General features: G+C 40.9%; 1 non-coding gene across 1 annotated transcript; it reads left to right on the top strand.

Moving 5' to 3' along the window:
- The first annotated feature begins 542 nt into the window (after positions 1–542).
- LOC139181852 (U6 spliceosomal RNA) lies at positions 543–649 on the top strand. Its single transcript, XR_011565580.1, has one exon. It is a non-coding gene; the product is annotated as a U6 spliceosomal RNA (small nuclear RNA).
- Positions 650–23,816: the final 23,167 nt, after the last annotated feature.

Genomic DNA, 23,816 nt, shown 5'->3' with positions numbered 1-23,816 from the left:
CTTTGCCCACCTGATGTGAAGAACTGACTCATTTGAAAAGACCCTGGTGCTGGGAAAGATTGAACGTGGGAGGAGAAGGGAATGACAGAGGATAAGATAGTTGGATGGCATCACTGACTCAATGGACATGAGTTTGAGTAAACTCTGGGAGTTGATGATGGACAGGAAAGCCTGGCATGCTGCAGTCCATGGGGTCACAAAGAGCTGGACAAGACTGAGTGACTGAACTGATCTGAACTGAACTGAACCATAGAGTATGTGTGTATGTGTGTTTTCATATAGCCCTTTCTATATATGGGGCAATAAAGTTTGTTGCAAGCTATTTAAATACACAAGTCTAAAAAAATAAAATAAATAAATAAAAATACTTCAATAACAGAAGAGTTGGGTGACTTGCCTGGCAGTCCAGTGGTTAAGGCTCTGCCAAAATAAATAAATACATACATACAATAGTCATGCTTTATATATCTTTGTTATTTCCAAACAGCACCCAGCTCCACACAGAGAAGACACTCAAAACACACCATTAAATTTTCCTGCCAGTGCTCACTTCAGCAGCACATATACTAAAATTGGAAAGATACAAAGAAGATTGGCATGACCCCTGTGCAAGGATGACATGCAAATTCTTGAAGTGTTCCATATTTTTTGAATGGATAAACAATTTGTGGTACATATACACAATGGAATATTACTCAGCCATAAATAGGAAAATATTTGAGTCAGTTGTGATGAGGTGGATGAACCTAGAACCTATTATACAGAGTGAAATGTGTCAGAAAGAGAAAGACGAATATTGTATTCTAATTCATATATACAGAATCTAGAAAATGGTACTGAAGAATTTATTTACAGGGCAGCAATGAAGACATGGAGGAAAGACTTATGGACATGGGGAGAGGGGAGGAGAGGGTGATATGTATGGAAAGAGTAACATGGAAACTTACATTACCATATGTAAAATAGATAGCCAATGGGAATTTGCTGTATGGCTCAGGAAAATCAAACAGGGGCTCTCTATCAACCTAGAGGGGTGGGATGGGGAGGGAGATGGGAGGGAGTTTCAAAAGGGAGGGGATGTATATATACCTATGCTGATTCATTTTGAGGTTTGACAGAAAACAACAAAATTCTGTAAAGCAATCATCCTTCAATAAAAAAATATATTAAAAAAATTTTCCTGCCAGAATCTCCAAATATATTCTCAGATTATATAAATATAAGGGGCAGTATTTCATACTGTCTCCACTATTGATTAGGCAAGTTAAACTAAGTTTCAATCTCCTTGCTTAGAAAAGGGGATAATAATAGTACCCACCATTTCACAGGCTTGTTGTAAAGATTGAATGAACATGTCACTTGTTACATGTTACATGAACATGTCTTTTTGGCATAGTGGTAAATTCTGAATGCTAAATAAATGTTATTATTTTTTTTTTTAAAAAACCCACACTGCTAAATATTCAATGACTTCCCTTAATCACTGGACAAGGTCGTTCCAGGCACCTGTTAATTACTGATCTGTTCCGCTCAGTAATTCATTCTAAAACAAAGACTTAGAAACTGACACAGGGAAAAGAATACACAAAGAATGAAAAAAAGAAGGCCAAAAGTAGCCAGCAAAGTATTTTCCTATGCAATGTAATAATTATTTTCTTTCAGAATAGCAGAGTTGTGTGTTGAGTGGCTTTTTCCAAAGTCAATGGGAAATCACCTAAAAAAAAAATCTCATCAAATTTTGTGAAAGTTGCTCAGTCGTGTCTGACTCTTTGAGACCCCATGGACTAAAGCCCGGCAGGCTCCTCTGTCCATGAGATTCTCCAGACAAGAATTCTGGAGTAGGTTTCCATTCCCTTCTCCAGGGGATCTTTTTGACCCAGAGATAGAACTCGAATCTCCTGCATTGGTAAGCAGATTCTTTACCATCTGAACCACAAAGATCAAAAAAGTCAAGTGAGTCATACTTGCAAAGATTTCCTCTTTTGGGGAGGCAAAGCCACTTCCAATTTTCTGGTGTGTGTACACAGATACACACACATTTTGTTTTAGTTCACAAGAGAACACACTGAGTAGATGGATTATGATTACTCTCTGTGGTTGAGAATCACTGATGCAGATACTTTCTAGTATGATGATTAGGATAGCATAGGTCGTCAATGTTCAGTTGGGATAAGATTTATAGTCAAAGAAATCTTCATTCTGTTTCACAGTCTCATAACTGCCAAAAGCAAATAAGTCAACACAGTCACAGTTCAGCTCCAGGGAAGTACCAGTCTATGGATGTCAGTCTAGGCTTCTGCTGATCCAATCTAGGCTTCTGCTGCTAATGCTCTTGCAGCACGTTGCAGGGGCCATGTCTGGGGCCCATGTGACACACATAACATGTGCACAAACAGTTTAGGACTAAATGACACTAAAGTCTTAATCTTGAATGACAAAGTGAACACGTCCTGAGAACTACTGGACAACTCAGCTAGGCCCACTGTGTTCAGTCTCCCATCATCCCTGGACATCTTTAAAGAGTCTCAGCATTTTAACACTGCAGTAAGGGAAGCAGAGCAGCGAGAGCAGGACTTTTTCTGGATGCACACCTAGGGGAGAAGAAAGCCTGTGCATAAGGACTACAACACTAAGGAATTTTCTTACACATCTCAGGGTTGATGACCTTTCCAACAAACTCTCCACCAATTCAGATAGATTCAAGGACTCAGCCACCTCGGCCTGTTCTGCCTGAGGAGTTACACAGTTGAAACTTTTTTTTTTATTTAATTTTATTTTTTAACTTTACAATATTGTATTGGTTTTGCCATATATCAAAATGAATCCGCCACAGGTATATATGTGTTCCCCATCCTGAACCCTCCTCCCTCCTCCCTCCCCATACCATCCCTCTGGGTCGTCCCAGTGCACCAGCTCCAAGCATCCAGTATCCTGCATCGAACCTGGACTGGCAACTCATTTCATATATGATATTATACATATTTCAATGCCATTCTCCCAAATCATCCCACCCTCTCCCTCTCCCACAGTTGAAATTTAATGAAGTTCCATGTGGAATGTCTATACCGGTTGCATTCTTCAATTTGAAATAGGGTAATATTTGCCTGGGACTAGGAGTTCAAACTCCCTTTACCCATCCTCCCAAGACTGCGTTTCTTATTTCATGGAAAGTCTCAGCATTTGTGACGCTCTCCAGTGACCTTTTCATATGGTTTTTAACCAGTGCAGAGGCCACTGGAAAGTATGTTTGTGAAGAATCTATATTATGAAAAAATTATTATAATACTAGCTGGAAAAGGTAACAATGTTGTATAATATATATCAGTCCAATCATTTAAACCATGATATACAGATGAACAAATAAAATACTGTGCAGAAAACAGGACTAGGAGAAAAAAAAAACATTCAGAGGTGTCTTTGGATGATGAAATTTTGGGAGGTAAATTTTTTTTTTTTTTGCATGTTTAAAGTCTGCTCTAATTAGTATGTGTGGCATTCAAAATTAAGAAACACCTCTCAAAAATAATACAAGAGGGCTTCCCTGATAGTTCAGTGGTAAAGAATCTGCCTGCCAATGGAGGAGACATAGGTTCGACCCCTGGTCCAAGAAGACCCCACATGCCATGGAGCAACTGAGCCTGTGCACCGAAACTATTGAATCTGTGCTCTAGCACCTGTGCTCTGCAACAAGAGAGGCTGCCTCATTGAGAAGCCTGAGCACTGCAACTAGAGAGCAACTCCTACTCTGTGCAACTAGAGAAAAGCCCATGCAGCAACGAAGACCCAGTGTAGCCAATAAATAAATAAAACAAACAAAAAATAATATGAGAACCAGTGTTAAACAGTGTGTTAAACAGTGTTAAACAGTTAACATTTGTAAGCCCACAGTTGAGTGGCATTAAATACATACACATTGCTATGCAACCATTCAGTTCAGTTCAGTCGCTCAGTCGTGTCCGACTCTTTGCGACCCCATGAATCACAGCATGCAACCATTACCACACTTCATTTCCAGAAGTTTTACATCATCCCAAACTAAAACCTTGTCCCTATTAAACTGTGTCCCTGGTAACCACGGAGAAGGCAATGGCACCCCACTCCAGTACTCTTGCCTGGCAAACCCCATGGATGGAGGAGCCTGGTGGGCTGCAGTCCATGGGGTCGCTAAGAGTCGGACACGACTGAGCGACTTCATTTTCACTTCTCACTTTCATGCATTGGAGAAGGAAATGGTGACCCACTCCAGTGTTCTTGCCTGGAGAATCCCAGGGACGGGGGAGCCTGGTGGGCTGCCATCTACGGGGTCTCACAGAGTTGGACACGACTGAAGCGACTTAGCAGTAGCAGCTGATAACCACTATTCTGCTTTCTCTTATCACACTTTGTTTATAGGCATTTATTGTGGTCTTACTCTGTATCTGGCACTCGGGTGGGCACTTTGATATCCAGTATGCCTGTGAATTTTTGCAACAGCCCTGTGAAATGGTGCTAGTATTATTCTTATTTTACAGATGAGGACACAGAGGCTCAAAACAGTTAAGTAACTCACCCAAGATCACATGCTAGGAAGCAGTAAGGACCATTTGATGTAACCATGACCTTTCACCTTGGTGCCCTTACTCAGGCTCTGTTTTCTGCCTGTGATGTTCTTTCCACCCACTGGTTGAAGGTGTCTGTGTCCATTACACAACAATCTTTGGTACTGCCTTCTGTGAAGCTTCTTGTCCTGCAGTGCTTATTCCCTGGCCTTGAGTCAGTGAATTTATATAGATATCAGCCGTAAATCAGTGTGCTTCTAAGGAATAGTGTGGACAGGGATTAAATGGATTGCAAAATTTCAGAGGGGTATATAGACAATCCACAGTCACAATTGAAGTAAGACTAGGATTAGGAATTTAATGAATTGCAGATCTCTTTCAGTGCCAGTTTTTACTACACCGTACAGAAACTTGAACTATTCTGTCAGAATGGTGAAGGATGGAAGAACCTTTTGCCTTTTAGTATTCCTCACTGCCTCAGGGTAAGAGACCTGGAGACAACATTCCCTCAAAGTGCAAAACCAGTAAGAGATACACTTTGAGACTTTTAGATTTCTCTGCAGATCTGAGTTTGCCTTTTTTTTTTTTTTTTTTAGCCAGTCTGTCTTTTAGGAACAGGATTAACTGGGTGAGAGTTGTTCACCAGCATTTTGGCAGGCAGAACTTGGTGTTTTTTCATTCATTTTTTTTTTATTCACCAAACATTTATTCAGTGTGGGATGCTAGGAATACAACAATGGACACAGTTGACCTGACACTGTCCTCAGAAGGGGACACAAGATATGCTGAGAACAGACCTCAGCTTCAATCTCAGAAGGAGTGGACCTTTGACCTGTTGCTGTGTGTGCACCTGTGCTATGGGGCTCATTGTCTTCATTGACTGGCTTGTCCACCACCTCACCCAGGTAAGCACTCTGGCTGATGCAGGGAGAGCCTGTGGAGGAACTCATGTTCAAGAAAAGAAAAGCCACTCTTTAGGGAGACCCTGACGGAATCAGGAAGCCTGATTCTGTTTCTGGGTCTCTTTTGCAGCGTGGCTTTGCCACTTGCCCTTCCTGGCTTATTTGGCATGGTATGTGGTACACATACTGCATAATTCACTGTAGGTTAATTTCCATTCTTGACTTTAACAATTGGAAAATTATGTTCCCTTCAGATGGATGAACAAGTGATGACATATAATCTTGTGAGTTATAATTTTTGAAGAAAGTTTTGATTGAAAATAAATTGGAAAATCCCACCGACTGGGCTGATGTATTTATGCCATACACATTTAATGACATTATTGTCTACATGAGAATTGTAAAAATTTCATTCATCCTCACTGATTAAATATATTTAATAAACCTTATACAAGTGAGAGAAGATAACTTCAAATTGATGAAGCATGCCATCATGCATTTCTTCCTATAAACTTAAAAAAAAAAAAACAGCATTCTACTGAAATTTGAAAGACCACTTTTTTGAGCAATTGTTTATAGAAAAATGCGTGTGTCTGTAGAAAGACTAGAGTTGATCCCTGATGATGCGCAGCAAATTTTATAACTCCAAATACACTTCGTGATTGTCTTCCACAATGATGTTGTGAATGTCATTTAAAATACTTGGAGCTTTTTACTTGAAAAAGAAACAAATACATGGAAACCACAGTTAGAGCCAAAGATGCATTCACCTCTACATTCTGCTTTTCTTCAGACTCTCTCTGGTTTTCTTTCCAATTCCACATAAACATTTGAAAAGATGTTTACACAAGCCAAACACTTTCTGGCCATTATTGCACGGTGTAGGTCACAGGGGCTTCCTTGTCTCTGTCAGACTGGCAGGAGGAAGGTGGGGGAAAGCCCAGTGGAGTTCGGCTTGCTGCTAACACAAGACTAAATCCGCTTGACTAGCTCATGAGGCCTCCCAGGAACTGCAGGGGATTCAGGGAACCCCACAGAGAAGGCAGTTTTTCCTTGGTGACTGAGTGCTTACTAACTAGTTAACTTCAGCCCCTTCAGGGGTGTGGAAGGGTGAAGAGCTGTGCATGCTCTCTCTCTCTGTGAAAGAGTATTTTTCATGATGGTATATTAGGGATTACTGGAAACCACCGGGACGTTTTCCTTTGCCTCCTCCCCAGCAATGTCCCCTGACCACTCTCTACCATTGCCCTTTCTGTGGCACATTTAGGAGCCCTCCTCTTCACCTTCCTCCAGTTCATTCCAGCCACTTGACTGCTATCCTTTCCTCTCTGTGAACCTCCCCGCCTCCATCCAATCCCACAGCATCTTTACTAGTTCATCTTTACATTATGGTCCCAGACTTCAAGTACGTTTTCTGGCCAATATCCTTGTCTTGGTGCTCAGAAAGACGCCCAGGAAGCGTCAATCTGATCACCCCCCTCCTCCATTGCTACAGAGGGGTAGCTGTGCTTTGCTAAGGGAAAATGAGGCTTCTGTGCAGCTTGGTACCGCTACGGAGCCAGGCTCTTTCCCCTGACATTGCTGATGATGGGGACATCCATTAGGTATCCTCATGGCCCAACCCTACATCCAGATCTGAAATACCACCAGTCCCTGGCGTGTTAGATTTCTGCGGCTTGCTGACTGCATGGGGCTTGGTCTCAGGGTTCTCTCCTTCTTGCCCCAACAAGTGGTATCAAGAAACCACTCTGTAGTGCCAGTTTTGTTTTGTTTTGTTTGTTTTTGCCATTGCTTCCCTCTCAGAAGATTGCACCTTCCTCACAGTCCTTTTGACTTTACACTGCTGTTAATATATCTCTAATGAAAGCTACCACTTCTTGAGTAGCTACTCTGTGCCACTTTCTATATGTTAATTCTCACAAAAACCTTGACATGTGAGTATTATAATCCAGATATTACAGTTGGGATACTTAAGACTTATAAAGGTTAAAGAACTCAACAAAACTCACACAATTATAAAGATGTAGAATTGGAATTTAAATCCAGGTCCCATTGATTGCAAAATCCAGACTTCCCAATGCAAGGGGTACAAATTCAATCCCTGGTCAGGGAGCTAAGATCCCACATGCCTTGTGGCCAAAAAACCCCAAAACATAAAACAGAAGCAATACTGTAACAAGTTCAATAAAGACTTTAAAAATGGTCCACATTTTAAAAAAAAATCTAAAAACATTTTTTTTTTTAAAAAAATGTGGTTCCCAGCTCGGCAAAATGGGTCCTACCTGAAATCATAGTCTCAGGCTGCACCAGACCTGCTAAATAAATTGTGGTGCTGGATCTCCAGGTGGTGCCGATGCACAATGACCTTGCAGAAGCACTGGGCTAGAAGACTCAAGGAGTTGGGCTGGGAGAGGCTGAGGGCTCGAGCAGAGTGGAGCCACAATTTTATGGAGTTTATTCACACATAGCTCGTGTCAGTATTTCATGAACCACTCTTCATTCCTCACAACAGCCCAGTGCATAACGTACTATTACTCTCACTTGCCACGTGGAATATCATTCAGCCATAACACAGAAGGCAATCCTGCCGTTTTTGACAAGGATGGATCTTGAGGCATTACGCTAAGTGAAATACATCAGACAGAGAAAAAGACATACTGCATGATGCCACTCATATGTGGAATCTAAAAACAAACAAGCAAACAAACCTCATAGAAACAAGATCAGGCGTTGCCAGAGGTGGGCCATGGAGAGGAGATGGAGGGGGAAATTAATGACAGTGGTCAAAACATACAAACTTCCCATTTTAGTAAATAAGTTTTAGGGAGGTGATTTACAGCATGGTGATTATAGTCAACAATACTGCATTGTATATTTGAAATCTGCTCAGAGAGTAGATCTTAAAAGTTCTTGTCACAAGGGGAAAAAATTTAACTATGTGAGGTGATAGGTATTAACTAAATGTATTGAAGTTATCATTTCATAAATATATATAATTGTTATATTGTACCCCCTAAACTTACACAATGTTATATGCCTATTATATCTCAATAAAACTGGAAAGAAGTTTTAAGATTGTAGCTGATGTAATTTGTCTGAGGTGCTAGTGGTAAAGAATCTACCTTCCAGTACGGGAGACACAAGAGACGCAGGTTCGATCCCTGGGTTGGGAAGATACCCTGGAGAAGGAAATGGCAACCTACTCCAGTATACTTGCCTGGAAAATCTCATGGACAGAGGAGCCTGGAAAGCTACAGTCCATGGGACCTCAAAGAGTCAAACACGGCTAAGCATATCAACACAGGACACAGGACACAGGTAAGTACCTGACAGAAGTGGGATTCAAATGAGTCTTTGCACATGTGCCTCGTCTCCCCTACATTGCTTTTCAAACCTCAGTAAAAAGGTCTTGCTACACCACCCACTTTATTTCTCTTTCATTAAATCCTGAGATGATTACTCTGAAAGCTCTCTAAACTATTTTGGAGGCCCAATTGTTGGAGAAGACAGCATCTGAATAAATGGGACACTTCTGAGTTTTCTGGCCACCCACTACTCGGACACAGCTCTCTACATCCTATCATCCAGCCTTTGCCTGGGTTGTACATGAAGTCTCTAAGTAATCTCCATCCTCATCCATGGTCAAACTGAGTGTTCCTTCCACAACCTTGTCCTCCTGAATCCCAAGGCTACCTAGGAATCTGGCTGATCAACAGCAAGGAGGTGACCTAAGGTTTGTTTCTGCCCCTTCCTCATTCATCAACAAACCCAACATTGGCTTCCCTTGGTTGCAAGATATTAGCAGAGAAAAACCCCAGTTGTATGACCAAACTCCTAAGCATGACCATCATCAATCTAGTCCTGCAAACGAAGGTTGCCAAGGTACCCTCCATAACTCTCTTGTCTCTCTGCCCCCATTTGGGCCAGTCTGATCAGCATCTGCCTCTGCACTGGGGCTCATGCCTGTCTGCTTCTGTTGATCATCCACACCAGACCTCAAGCTCAGGCCCTTTCATCTCAAACCCTGCAACCACATCCCCCTCATCCATCTACACTCTTGTCCCACTCCACTCCATCCTCACCTCTCAGACAGCATGATCCAATCCACCAACCCAATCCTGACCCTCCTCCTAAGCCCTCCCCCTGGGTCCTCTGCTATCCCAGACCAATGGAGAGGCCCTGACCTCTACAGTAAGCAACTTATTTGTTTCTCACAACATTGCTGTGAGGTCTGATCTGATGTTATCATCTGAGTTCCTCAAGAAACAGGCGCAAGAAGATAGCCCGAGATCATCCAACGAGTAAGTGGTACACCAGCAATTTGAATTCAAAGAAACTAGTATTAGAGTTCAAAACTACACCCGACTGCCTTCTAGTCTTATGTCATCCTTTCTAAGAAGTCTTCCCAGATCTCCCCAAAGTCTTTCCTTTCAAGACTATGATACACACTGTGCCTTGTGTGTATTAGAATGTAAGCTTTCTCGGGCCATAGGACTCTTACTCTGCTTTCTGTACATTAAAGTACCTAGAAATCTTCTCCAGACACACAAAGCACTGGGTACCTGTTTAATCCAATTAAATGTACAAAAGTACAAAATACAATATAGAGAACTTAGATATATTGTGAGAGTGCTGGCACAAACTAATGTTAACAGCTCTCTCTCTTCTTTGCAAGGTTCACAGTCTCATACACCCAGATGACAGAATGGAAGAAATGGAAATTCTGAATGTCAAAAATCAAAGGGATGTGGTCCCCAGGAGTCCTAGAATCTTAGAGAATAAATACTGCTCAAAAAAATCCAACCTATTCAATGTCCAAAGTGAATTTTGTGTGAGGCTTACCAATCCTGCTGCTGCTGCTGCTACTGCTGCTGCTACCGCTGCTAAGTCACTTCAGTCGTGTCCGACTCTGTGTGACCCCATAGACAGCAGCCCACCAGGCTCTGCCATCCCTGGGATTCTCCAGGCAAGAACACTGGAGTAGGTTGCCATTTCCTTCTCCAATGCATGAACGTGAAAAGTGAAAGTGAAGTCGCTCAGTCATGTCCGACTCTTAGCGACCCCATGGACAGCAGCCTACCAGGCTCCTCCATCCATGGGATTTTCCAGGCAAGAGTACTGGAGTGGGGTGCCATTGCTTTCTCCGATTACCAATCCTAGCATATCTTAAATGGTTTCAAAGGGGTAAAGAATGGGTAATGACCTATGAAAGCACTTACAAAATAAATGAATTCCAAGTGTCTGGCATTTTTAAAGTGCTGGTTCACAATAACTTTAACTGTCCATGGCTACTTCCACTCCATGACAGGCAAAAAGAACTGCAGCCTCAGTCTGACTTCCACTAAAAGGACAAAACATCTCCTAGGACTTCATTTCTTGGAAAAGCAGAATTGATCCACAGTCTCTGCTGATCTGATGTGCCTGATTTATTTGCTAGTCACTGTAGCTGGACAACAAAAAAACTAGCACATGAGCCTTGTAGGTATCCAGGTGGCAGACTAGATTTTAACTAAAGTTCAGTCACCCTGTAGAACTTAATGTTTTTCATTATTCCCAAAGCATGTCCTAGAATTAAACCTAGATATCAATCCTTAGAAGCCTTAACCCCTGAGAGGCAGAAAAGGAGCTCTAATGATGGAAGATTCACAGGGACAATACTACTGTTTTGCTTCTGGATGGCCCATCTGGCACTTCCTCCCCAGACCCGTTCTTTAACCTTTATTATTAATGCTAAACTTCACTTTACAATGAAAATCATCTACTGTGGGGTTCGGGTGGGAGTTCTGTTTTTTTCCCTAAATAAATTTCTATTTTTTTCTTTCTTGTGGTATAAGTGAAAAATAAAATTCTATACATTTTATATACGTATAAACTACAAAATGATAACCACATCAAATTAATTAACACATCCATCACCTCACATAAGTATCTTTGGTGTGTGTGTATGTGTCTGTGTAGTAAGAATGGACAAACTTAGCAAACTTCGAGTATGGCATTATTAACTATCATCACATTGCTGTACATTATTAGACCTCCAGAACTTATGCTAGAAAGTTTGTACTCTTAAAAACTATTTGTACTCTTAAAACTATGTTTTGTGGTCCCTATACTTTGAGCCATGGCACTGAATATCAACCTTGGTTTTTTATTAGTCCATGAAATTTGTAATCTTCTCACTGACATTTTAAAAATCTAGCAGAGAATGAATGTAAATCTAGCTGAGAACGAATATAAATCTAGCTGAGAATGAATATAAAGCAAAAATACAAAGATTTTTGTAGTGTCTCTTTTAGATTCTCTTCTGATTTCCCCTAGACTTCATCTGAATTCCTTTAGGACTCAGATATATGAAAACACTGTAACTTAAAAAGCTAAAGGACGGGGGCAGTCCTAAGATGGTGGAGGAATAGAACAGGGAAACCACTTTCTCACCCACAAATTCATCAAAAGAACGCTGAGTAAATTCCACAAAACAACTTCTGAATGCCAGCAGAGGACATCAGGCACCCATAAAAGCAGCCCACTGTCTTCGAAAGGAGGTAGGGAAAAACGTAAAAGATAAAAAGAGAGTCAAAAGAGGTAGGGACAGAGCTCCGTCCTGGGAAGGGAGTCTTAAAAAGCAAAAAGTTTTCAAACACCAGGAAACACTCTCACTGCCGAGTCTGTGGCAAGCCTTGGAACCACAGAGGGCAACATAACTGGGAGGAAAAATAAATAAATAATTAAAACCCACAGATTACATGCCCATTGGTAACTCCCCCAGCGGAGAAACAGCGCAGATGCCTGCATCCGCCACAAGCAAGCAGGGGCTGGGCAGGGAGGCACGGGCTGCATTGCTTAGAGTAAGGACAGGGCCTGAATGCCCCGAGGGCAATCTGAGGGAGCTAACTTGGGCTAGCAAACCAGACTGTGGGATAGATACCACACGAAAAGCCCTAACCGGAGAAGGCAATGGCACCCCACTCCAGTACTCTTGCCTGGAAAATCCCATGGATGGAGGAGCCTGGTAGGCTGCTGTCCATGGGGTCGCTAAGAGTCAGACACGACTGAGCGACTTCACTTTCACTTTTCACTTTCATGCATTGGAGAAGGAAATGGAAACCCACTCCAGTATTCTTGCCTGGAGAATCCCAGGGACGGGGGAGCCTGGTGGGCTACCGTCTATGGGGTCGCACAGAGTCAGACACGACTGAAGCGACTTAGCAGTAGCAGCAGCAAGACACTGTCAGGCCCGCTCACAGAACAAAGGACTGAACAGAGCTAGCCGGCTGCAGACCAGCCCATCCCCCTCCGGTGACAGGCAGGCGAGGGCAGCCAGAGCCAGAAGGGGGCAATCGTGGCCTCAGAGAGGCATCGTCTACCAAACTGCAAGCAGGCTTTATTGCTAACCAAGATTTCTTGGGATTCTGGACAGTCAACATCCACCTGAGAAGGTGCGCCAGTTGTACACCCAGAAAACCAAGCGGTAGGGACAGGGGAGGTGATAAGTCACAGCGACCACCTTCGCCAAACACCTGGTCACCTGAGCGGCTCGGACTTGGGAAGGGCACAAAACACAGGCCCAACCGAGTCTGTGCCTCTGAGGACTACACAAGTACCTGAACCTGAGTGGCTTAGACCTGGGAAGTGCATACAACCCAGGGCCAGCCTCAGACAATTCCCGGCACAGCAACCTAGAACCTAATCTGTGTAAATGGGGAAAGCACACATGCCATGAGCGGGGGCAAACCCAGTGTGGCCAAGACACTGGGAGCACTCCCCACACAAGCCAGATATATTTGTTTGCGGCATCCCTCCCTCCCCACAGCACGACTGAACAAGTGAGCCTAAAAAAGTGTCCACCACCGCCCCCTTGTGCCAGGGCAGAAATTAGACATTGAAGAGACCAGCAAACAGAAGAAGCTAAAACAGAGGGACCCGCCTTGGAAGTGACAGGTGCAATAGATTAAAACCCTGTAGTTAGTACTGACTACATAGGAAGGGGCCTATAGATCTGGAGAAATATAAGCCAGACCAAGGAACTATCCGAAAATGAACTGACCCCCACACTGCCCACAGCAACACCAGAGAAAGTCCTAGATATATTTTTATTTTTTACAATCTTCTTTATTTTTTTATTTTTAAATCCTCTATTACTTCTTTAATTTTAATTTTTATAACCAACTATTACTTTGCAAAAAAAAAAAAAAGAGAGACCCTATTTTTTAAAACAAATTTCATATATATATATATATTATATAATTTATGTGACTTTTTTTTATTTTTTTTCTTTAATATTTTATTTTTGAAAATCCAACCTCTACTCTAGATTTTTAATCTTTGCTTTTTGGTATTTGTTATCAATTTTGTACCTTTAAGAACCCAATCGTCAGTACCCATTTTTACTTGGCAGCGAGATTACTGGCTTGACTGCTCTCTCCCCCTCTGGATTCTCCTTTTCCTCCACCAGGTCGCCTCTATTTCCTCCCTCTCCCTTCTCTTCTCTACCCAACTCTGTGAATCTCTTTGTGTGTTCCGGACAGTGGAGAACACTTAGGAAACTAATTACTGGCTGGATCTCTCTTCTTTTGATTCCCCTCTTTATCCTCCTGCCACCTCTGTCTCCTTCCTCCCTCTTCTCTTCTCTGTATAACTCCTTGAACATCTTTGAGTGGTCCAGACTGTGGAGCACACATAAGGAAGTGGTTACTGGCTAGCTTGCTCTCTCCTCTTTTGATTCCACCTCATCTCATCCTGGTCACCTCTATCTCCCTCCTCCCTCTTCTCTTCTCCATGTAACTCTGTGAACCTCTCTGGGTTTCCCTCACTGTGGAGAAACTTTTCATCTTTAACCTGGATGTTTTATAAATGGTGCTGTATAGATGGAGAAGTCTTGAGGCTACTTCAAGAATAAGACTGAAAACCGGAAGCAGGAGGCTTAAGTCCAAATCCTGAGAACACCAGAGGACTCCTGATTCCAGGGAACATTAATCGACAGGAGCTCATCAAACGCCTCCATACCTATACTGAAACCAAGAACCACCCAAGGGCCAACAAGTTCCAGAGCAAGACATACCATGCAAATTCTCCAGCAACACAGGGACACAGCCCTGAGCTTCAATATACAGGCTGCACAAAGTCACTCCAAACCCATTGACATCTCATAACTCATTACTGGACACTTCATTGAACTCCAGAGAGAAGAAATCCAGCTCCACCCACCAGAACACTGACACAACTTCCCTAACCAGGAAACCTTGACAAGCCACCTGTACAACCCCACCCACAGCTAGGAAACTCCACAATAAATAGAACTCCACAAACTGCCAGAATACAGAAAGGCCACCCCAAACACAGCAATATAAACAAGACGAAGACAGAGGAATACCCTGCAGGTAAAGGAACAGGATAAATACCCACCAAACCAAACAAAAGAGGAAGAGATAGGAAATCTACCTGATAAAGAATTCCGAATAATGATAGTGAAAATGATCCAAAAACTTGAAAACAAAATGGAAACACAGATAAATAGCCTGGAGACAAGGATGGAGAAGATGCAAGAAAGGTTTAACAAGGACCTAGAAGAAATAAAAAAGAGTCAATATATAATGAAGAATGCAAAAAATGAGATAAAAAAACACTCCGGAGGGAACAAATAGTAGAATAACGGAGGTGGAAGATAGGATTAGTGAGGTAGAAGATAGAATGGTAGAAATAAATGAAACAGAGAGGGGGAAAAGAAAAATGAATTAAAAGAAATGAGGACAACCTCAGAGACCTCTGGGACAATGTTAAATGCCCCAACATTCAAATCATAGGAGTCCAGAAGAAGAAGACAAAAAGACCATGAGAAAATACTTGAGGAGACAATAGTTGAAAACTTCCCTAAAATGGGGAAGGAAATAATCACCCAAGTCCAAGAAACCCAGAGAGTCCCAAACAGGATAAACCCAAGGTGAAACACCCCAAGACACATATTAATCAAATTAACAAAGATGAAACACAAAGAACAAATATTAAAAGCAGCAAGGGAAAAACAACAAATTACACACAAGGGGATTCCCATAAGGATAACAGCTGATCTTTCAATAGAAACTCTTCAGGCCAGGAGGGAATGGCAGGACATACTTAAAATGATGAAAGAAAATAACCTACAGCCCAGATTACTGTACCCAGCAAGGATCTCATTCAAATATGAAGGAGAAATCAAAAGCTTTACAGACAAGCAAAAGCTCAGAGAATTTAGCACCACCAAACCAGCTCTCCAACAAATGCTAAAGGATCTTCTCTAGACAGGAAACACAGAAAGGGTGTATAAACTTGAACACAAAACAATAAAGTAAATGGCAATGGGATCATACTTATCAATAATTACCTTAAACATAAATGGGTTGAATGCCCCAACCAAAAGACAAAGACTGGCTAAATGGATACAAAAACAAGACCCCTATATATGTTGCCTACAAGAGACCCACCTCGAAACAAGGGACACATACAGACAGAAAGTGAAGGGCTGGAAAAAGATATTCCATGCAAATAGAGAACAAAAGAAAGCAGGAGAAGCAATACTCATATCAGATAAAATAGACTTTAAAACAAAGGCTGTGAAAAGAGACAAAGAAGGATACTACATAATGATCAAAGGATCAATCCAAGAAGAAGATATAACAATTATAAATATATATGCACCCAACATAGGAGCACCACAATATGTAAGACAAATGCTAACAAGTATGAAAGGGGAAATTAACAATAACACAATAATAGTGGGAGACTTTAAAACCCCACTCACACTTATGGATAGATCAACTGAACAGAAAATCTACAAGGAAACACAAACTTTAAATGATACAATTAGACCTAATTGATATCTATAGGACATTTCACCCCAAAACAATGAATTTCACCTTTTTCTCAAGCACACATGGAACCTTCTCCAGGATAGATCACATCCTGGGCCATAAATCTAGTTTTGGTAAGTTCAAAAAAACAAATCATTCCAAGCATCTTTTCTGACCACAATGCAGTAAGATTAGATCTCAATTACAGGAGAAAAACTATTAAAAATTCCAACATATGGAGGCGGAACAACACACTGCTGAATAACCAACAAATCACAGAAGAAATAAAAAAAGAAATCAAAATATGCATAGAAATGAATGAAAATGAAAACACAACAACTCAAAATCTGTGGGACACTGCAAAAGCAGTGCTAATGGGAGGGTTCATAGCAATACAGGTTTACCTCAAGAAACAAAAAAAAGTCAAATAAATAACCTAACTCTACACCTAAAGCAACTAGAAAAGGAAGAAGTGAAGAACCTCAGGGTTAGTAGAAGGAAAGAAATCTTAAAAATTAGGGCAGAAATAAATGCAAAAGAAACAAAAGAGACAATAGAAAAAATCAACAAAGCCAAAAGCTGGTTCTTTGAGAAGATAAATAAAATTGACAAACCATTAGCCAGACTCATCAAGAAACAAAGGGAGAAAAATCAAATCAACAAAATTAGAAATGAAAATAGAGAGATCACAACAAACAACACAGAAATACAAAGGATCATAAGAGACTATTATCAGCAACTATATGCCAATAAAATGGACAACTTGGAAGAAATGGATGAATTCTTAGAAAAGTACAACTTTCCAAAACTGAACCGGGGGAAATGGAAAATCTTAGTAGACCCATCACAAGCACAGAAATTGAAACTGTAATCAGAAATCTTCCAACAAACAAAAGCCCAAGACCATACGGCTTCACAGCTGAATTCTACCAAAAATTCAGAGAAGAGCTAACACCTATCCTATTCAAACTCTTCCAGAAAATTGCAGAGGAAGGTAAACTTCCAAACCCATTCTATGAGGCCACCATCACCCTAATACCAAAACCTGACAAAGATGTCACAAAAAAAGAAAACTACAGGCCAATATTCACTGATGAACATAGATGCAAAAATCCTTAACAAAATTCTAGCAAACTGAATCCAACAAATATTAAAAAGATCATACATCATGACCAAGTGGGGTTTATCCCAGGGGTGCAAGGATTCTTCAATACCCACAAATCAATCAATGTAATACACCACATTATCAAATTGAAAAATAAAAGCCATATGATTATCTCAATAGATGCAGAGAAAGCCTTTGACAAAACTCAACATCCATTTATGATAAAAAACCCTCCAGAAAGCAGGAATGGAAGGAACATACCTCAACACAATAAAAGCTATATATGACAAAACCAGAGCAAACATTATCCTCAATGGAGAAAACTTGAAAGCATTTCCCCCAAATTCAGGAACAAGACAAGAGTGCTCCCTCTCATCACCACTATTCAAAATAGTTTTGGAAGTTTGGGCCACAGAAATCAGAGCAGAAAAAGAGATAAAAAGAATCCAGATTGGAAAAGAAGAAGTAAAACTCTCACTGTTTGCAGATGACATGATCCTCTACATAGAAAACCCTAAAGACTCCACCAGAAAATTACTAGAAATAATCAATGAAGATAGTAAAGTTGCAGGATATAAAATAAACACACAGAAATCCCTTGCGTTCCTATACACTAATAATGAGAAAACAGAAATAAAATTGAGGAAAAAATTCCATTCACCTTTCCAACGAAAAGAATAAAATACTTAGGAATATATCTACCTAAAGGAAAAAACACCTATATATAGAAAACTACAAAACACTGGTGAAAGAAATCAAAGAGGATACTAATAGATGGAGAAATATACCATGTTCATGGATTGGAAGAATCAATATAGTGAAAATGAGTATACTACCCAAAGCAATTTATAGATTCAGTGCAATCCCTATTAAGCTACCAATGGTATTTTTCAGAGAACTAGAACAAATAATTTCACAATTTGTATGGAAATACAAAAAACCTCGAATAGCCAAAGCAATCTTGAGAAAGAAGAATGGAACTGGAGGAATCAACCTGCCTGACTTCAGGCTCTACTACAAAGCCAAAGTCATCAAGACAGTATGGTACTGGCACAAAGACAGAAATATAGATCACTGGAACAAAATAGAAAGTCCAGAGATAAATCCATGCACCTATGGACACCTTATCTTTGACAAAGGAGGCAAGAATATACAATGGGTTAAAGACAATCTCTTTAACAAGTGGTGCTGGGAAAACTGGTCAACCACTTGTAAAAGAATGAAACTAGAGCACTTTCTAACACCATACACAAAAATAAACTCAAAATGGATTAAAGATCTAAACTTAAGACCAGAAACTATTAAACTCCTAGAGGAAAACATAGGCAAAACACTCTCCGATATTAACCACAGCAGGATCCTCTATGACTTACCTCCCAGAATATTGGAAATAAAAGCAAAAATAAACAAATGGGACCTAATTAAAATTAAAAGCTTCTGCACAACGAAGGAAACTGTAAGCAAGGTGAAAAGACAGCCTTCAGAATGGGAGAAAATAATAGCAATTGAAGCAACTGATAAAGAATTAATCTCAAAAATATACAAGCAACGCCAGCAGCTCAATTCCAGAAAAATAAAAAACCCAATCAAAAAATGGGCCAAAGAACTAAACAGACATTTCTCCAAAGAAGACATCAGATCAGATCAGATTAGATCAGTCGTTCAGTCATGTCCAACTCTTTGCATCCCCATGAATCGCAGCACACCAGGCCTCCCTGTCCATCACCAACTCCCGGAGTTCACTCAGACTCACATCCATCGAGTCAGTGATGCCATCCAGCCATCTCATCTTCTCTCGTACCCTTCTCCTCTTGCCCCCAATCCCTCCCAGCATCAGAGTCTTTTCCAATGAGTCAAATCTTCACATGAGGTGGCCAAAGCACTGGAGTTTCAGCTTTAGCATCATTCCTTCCAAAGAAATTCCAGGGCTGATCTCCTTCAGAATGGACTGGTTGGATCTCCTTGCAGTCCAAGGGACTCTCAAGAGTCTTCTCCAACACCACAGTTCAAAAGCATCAATTCTTCGGCGCTCAGCCTTCTTCACAGTCCAACTCTCACATCCATACATGACCACTGGAAAAACCATAGCCTTGACTAGACGGACCTTTGTTGGCAAAGTAATGTCTCTGCTTTTGAATATGGTATCTAGGTTAGTCATAACTTTCCTTCCAAGGAGTAAGCGTCTTTTAATTTCATGGCTGCAGTCACCATCTGTAGTGATTTTGGAGCCCAGAAAAATAAAGTCTGACACTGTTTCCACTGTTTCCCCATCTATTTCCCATGAAGTGATGGGACCGGATGCCATGATCTTTATTTTCTGAATGTTGAGCTTTAAGCCAACTTTTTCACTCTCCACTTTCACTTTCATCAAGAGGCTTTTTAGTTCCTCTTCACTTTCTGCCATAAGGGTGGTGTCATCTGCATATCTGAGGTTATTGATATTTCTCCCAGCAATCTTGACTCCAGCTTGTGTTTCTTCCAGTCCAGCGTTTCTCATGATGTACTCTGCATATAAGTTAAATAAACAGGGTGACAATATACAGCCTTGACATACTCCTTTTCCTATTTGGAACCAGTCTGACAAACACATGAGAAGATGCTCAACACCACTCATTATCAGAGAAATGCAAATCAAAACCACTATGAGGTACCATTTCATGCCAGTCACAATGGCTGCTATCCAAAAGTCTATAAGCAATAAATGCTGGAGAGGGTGTGGAGAAAAGGGAATCCTCTTACACTGTTGGTGGGAATGCAAACTAGTACAGCCACTATGGAGAATAGTGTGGAGATTCCTTGAAAAACTGGAAATAGAACTGCCAAATAACCCAGCAATCCCACTGCTGGGCATAAACACTGAGGAAACCAGAATTGAAAGAGACACATGTACCCCAGTGTTCATCGCAGCACTGTTTATAACAGTCAGGACATGGAAGCAACCTAGATATTCATCAGCAGACGAATGGATAAGAAAGCTGTGGTACATATACACAGTGGAATATTGCTCAGCCTTTAAAAAGAATACATTTGAATCAGTTCTAATGATGTGAATGAAACTGGAGCCTATTATACAGAGTGAAGTAAGCCAGAAAGAAAAACACCAATACAGTATACTAACGCATATATATGGAATTTAGAAAGAAGGTAACAATAACCCTGTATGCGAGACAGCAAAAGAGACATAAATGTATAGAAAAAACAGTCTTTTGGACTCTGTGGGAGTGGGCGAGGGTGGGATGATTTGGGAGAATGGCATTGAAACATGTATATTATCATATGTGAAATAGATCGCCAGTCCAGGTTTGATGCATGATACAGGGTGTTCGGGGCTGATGGGATGGGGAGGGAGGTGGGAGGGGGTTCGGATGGGGAACACATGTACACCTGTGGCGGATTCATGTCAATGTATGGCAAAACCAATACAATATTGTAAAGTAATTAGCCTTCAGTTAAAATAAATAAATTTATATTAAAAGAAAAATATTTATGATCTTATTTTTCATCTCTTCACATTCTAATTATAGAAGTAACAAAGTTTCCAGAGAACCTAAACACCAAATTATATTTACTGCAAGAACAATAAGTTTTATTTTATACATCACAGTTCAAAGGAAATACGTAGTTGGTTTTTCATCTATGAGAACATGTTACCATATATATACCTATATAAATATAAAATTAGAAGCGAAAAATTAACATTCAAGCTCAGTTTTATTTGCATTTGTTCAACAATTGAGTTTATATGCATGCATACACAAACACACATACAAACACACATATCACTGATCTAAAATATCCAGTTTGCCAAAGCCAAGACATCTTTTCTTTCCCTCACTTGGTTTTAAAATTCTCTCAGGGAAATGGGTACAGTGCTACCTTTAAAGCGTCCAAGTAGAATAATATGATTTGCATTTTAAGTTTGTAGGTGGTAAAAATCAATGACATCTCTAAACAGGTCCTTTTATTCCTTGTGCTACACAATTTCACATGTGTTAGGAGTTGATTGTGACTACTTGAATAATGTTACATCTTGACCTGTGCTTTAACTAACTGAGGACATCTTGATTGTATGAATTACTCAGGTGTTATTATTATTATTATTTTAAAATATGGCTCATTACTTAGATTTCCCCCCAGTCAGTTAGAACTTGCCAATCAATTGCAAAACACAGAGGACTCTTACTTTCATTAGGTTACAAGCACACAGTATAATATAAAAAGTAAGCATAAAGGAAAAAATCCAAAAGATAAAGGCATTTTCTTATGCAAGAATAAGAATTGAAGAAACTGTGATCTCTGTCTGTGGACACTTATAGTCTATCTAGCTGACTTTTGAATAAAGAGGAGTTTCTAGATCAAAACAGCCTTTCTAGCAACACCACGGAAGTCAACAATCACGTACATTTAAAATAAAGATGTGTGCTGTGTCCTAAGTCACTTCAGTCATGTCTGACTTTTTGCGATCCTATGGACTGTAGCCTGCCAGATTCCTCTGTCTATGGGATTCTCCAGGCAAGAATACTGGAGTGGGTTGCCATGCCCTCCTCCAGGGGATCTTCCTGACCCAGGGATTGAATCCTTGTATCTTACATCTCCTGCATTGTCAGGTGGGTTCTTTACCACTAGCGCCACCTGAGAATCCCCCAAATAAAGATAAGAGAACCCTTTTCAAGAACTAAGATTTCCCAGGTTAGAAGTGACTTTTTCCAGAATGCTATGATTCTCATACCAATGCTATGGGCTGGATAAACTGGGATTGCTCTTCACCCAAAAATGTTCTTAAACTGCTGCCAGCTTCTACAAGAAGTCAAATTTCCAGAGTTTCTCACTAATTGTAGCCCCTCTTGAATCACAATGGCAGCCTACTCAACTCAAGGCACTGAGCTTTCTTATGCTAACTTGACCTGTCTGCTTGATAAGAGCCCTAGAGATGAAGTGAACATCTGCCACTATACAAACTCTCCTCTTAGTGCAGTTAGAGAAAAATGTTTACTTGTAATCCTTTACTTGGTTTTTAGATACAGAAGTGATGCTGACGTTCAGGAATTTCTTCTATCAAGTGTGATGGATTTTCTTTGCATTAAACAAGAAGTGTCCCTGCCTTCTCTGAGGGACACATAATCCTTGTACTATCTGGATGGTACTAAGGATAAAGCCAAATAGTATGGTCCTCAAATAAAAATCTGTTTCTGAAGGTATCCGGGGGTCTGGATTATATGAATTTGTGTCAAAAAGATACCATTTTTCTCAAATTTTTCCAGAATCCCGCCCATGCTCTCCCCAGATTTTTCCTGCTTGAGCCCTCTAGAGCTCACTGTCTACTTCTCTTTCAGGGCACTTGTTACTTTCTAGGATGTCTGATCACTATTTGAGTCCTTGTCTATCCCCACCACTGGAGTATGAGTGCAAGGGCAGAATCTGGTCTCCTGACTCCTTGTCCCCAGCACCTGGCACTGAATGGAAGTGCAAGAAGCACCCACTGAAGGAAATCAGGGGCCATTCCCAATATGTGACCTCATTTCACACTGGCCAAAGAGCATCTGCAAGAAGCCGTCTGGCATTCACACCCAATTCACACTCCACTGGTGACTGGCATCCAGAACTATTTGGTCCAGCTCTGACCTCAAGGAAGAGCCTCTGACAAAATTTGTCATTTGAAACCATTATGAAGCCAGCAAGAGCAGTAATGTGGACCCTGGGCCCCACCTTAATTGGGTAGGTTTGGGTTTCGCTTCGGTTACTAGGCCAATTCCATGTCACTTCACTGCAGATAAGATTATGTTAGTAAGGGGAGAATATAAGAGGTTCCATATGTTTACTGAATGTGGGTATCATACATGGTTACATGTGTTCTCTTCGCAGCTTGTCACCCAAGACCCTCTAGAATATAATACACCTCACCTCTTCAGCCATACCATAGCTTACATCTTTCTGAATTCCAGGAAGTATGCACCATTGCCTTGTCACACACTCCTTTATCCAGACCCATCCAGTCTTCCTGCCTAGAAGGCCTTTCTTCATATTTTTAATGATTGAAGCTGTATCTATTCCTCAAGCCACTTTCTCCAAAGCATCTTCCCCAAGAAGCCTTTTGTCTTTCCCTCTCCTGTCCTCCAAATGGCACCTGCCCTATCTGGCTGTGTATGAAATTTTTTATGTTGTCTGTTTCCCCCCAAGGGCAGGAAAAATGTTAGTTCCTCCCAACAACACATGGTTGTCTGAACCTAGCCTGCAAAACTGTGAAGAATAGGTCGTAGTCAACTGGTTAAGGACTGTGACAAGAGCTTTCTCTTTCTCCAGAGACCCTAGGATGAAGCACAAACTGGAATCAAGATTGCAGGGAGAAGTATAAACAACCTCAGATATGCAGATACCACCACCCTTATGACAGAAAATTAAGAGGAACTAAAGACCCTCTTAATAAAAGTGAAAGAGGAGAGTGAAAAAGCTG

The sequence above is a fragment of the Bos indicus genome, chromosome X (genome assembly GCF_029378745.1).
Source record: "Bos indicus isolate NIAB-ARS_2022 breed Sahiwal x Tharparkar chromosome X, NIAB-ARS_B.indTharparkar_mat_pri_1.0, whole genome shotgun sequence".
NCBI lineage: Eukaryota > Metazoa > Chordata > Mammalia > Artiodactyla > Bovidae > Bos > Bos indicus.
The sequence above is the reverse complement of the archived record's forward strand: the minus strand, read 5'-3'. Positions and strand labels throughout refer to the sequence as shown.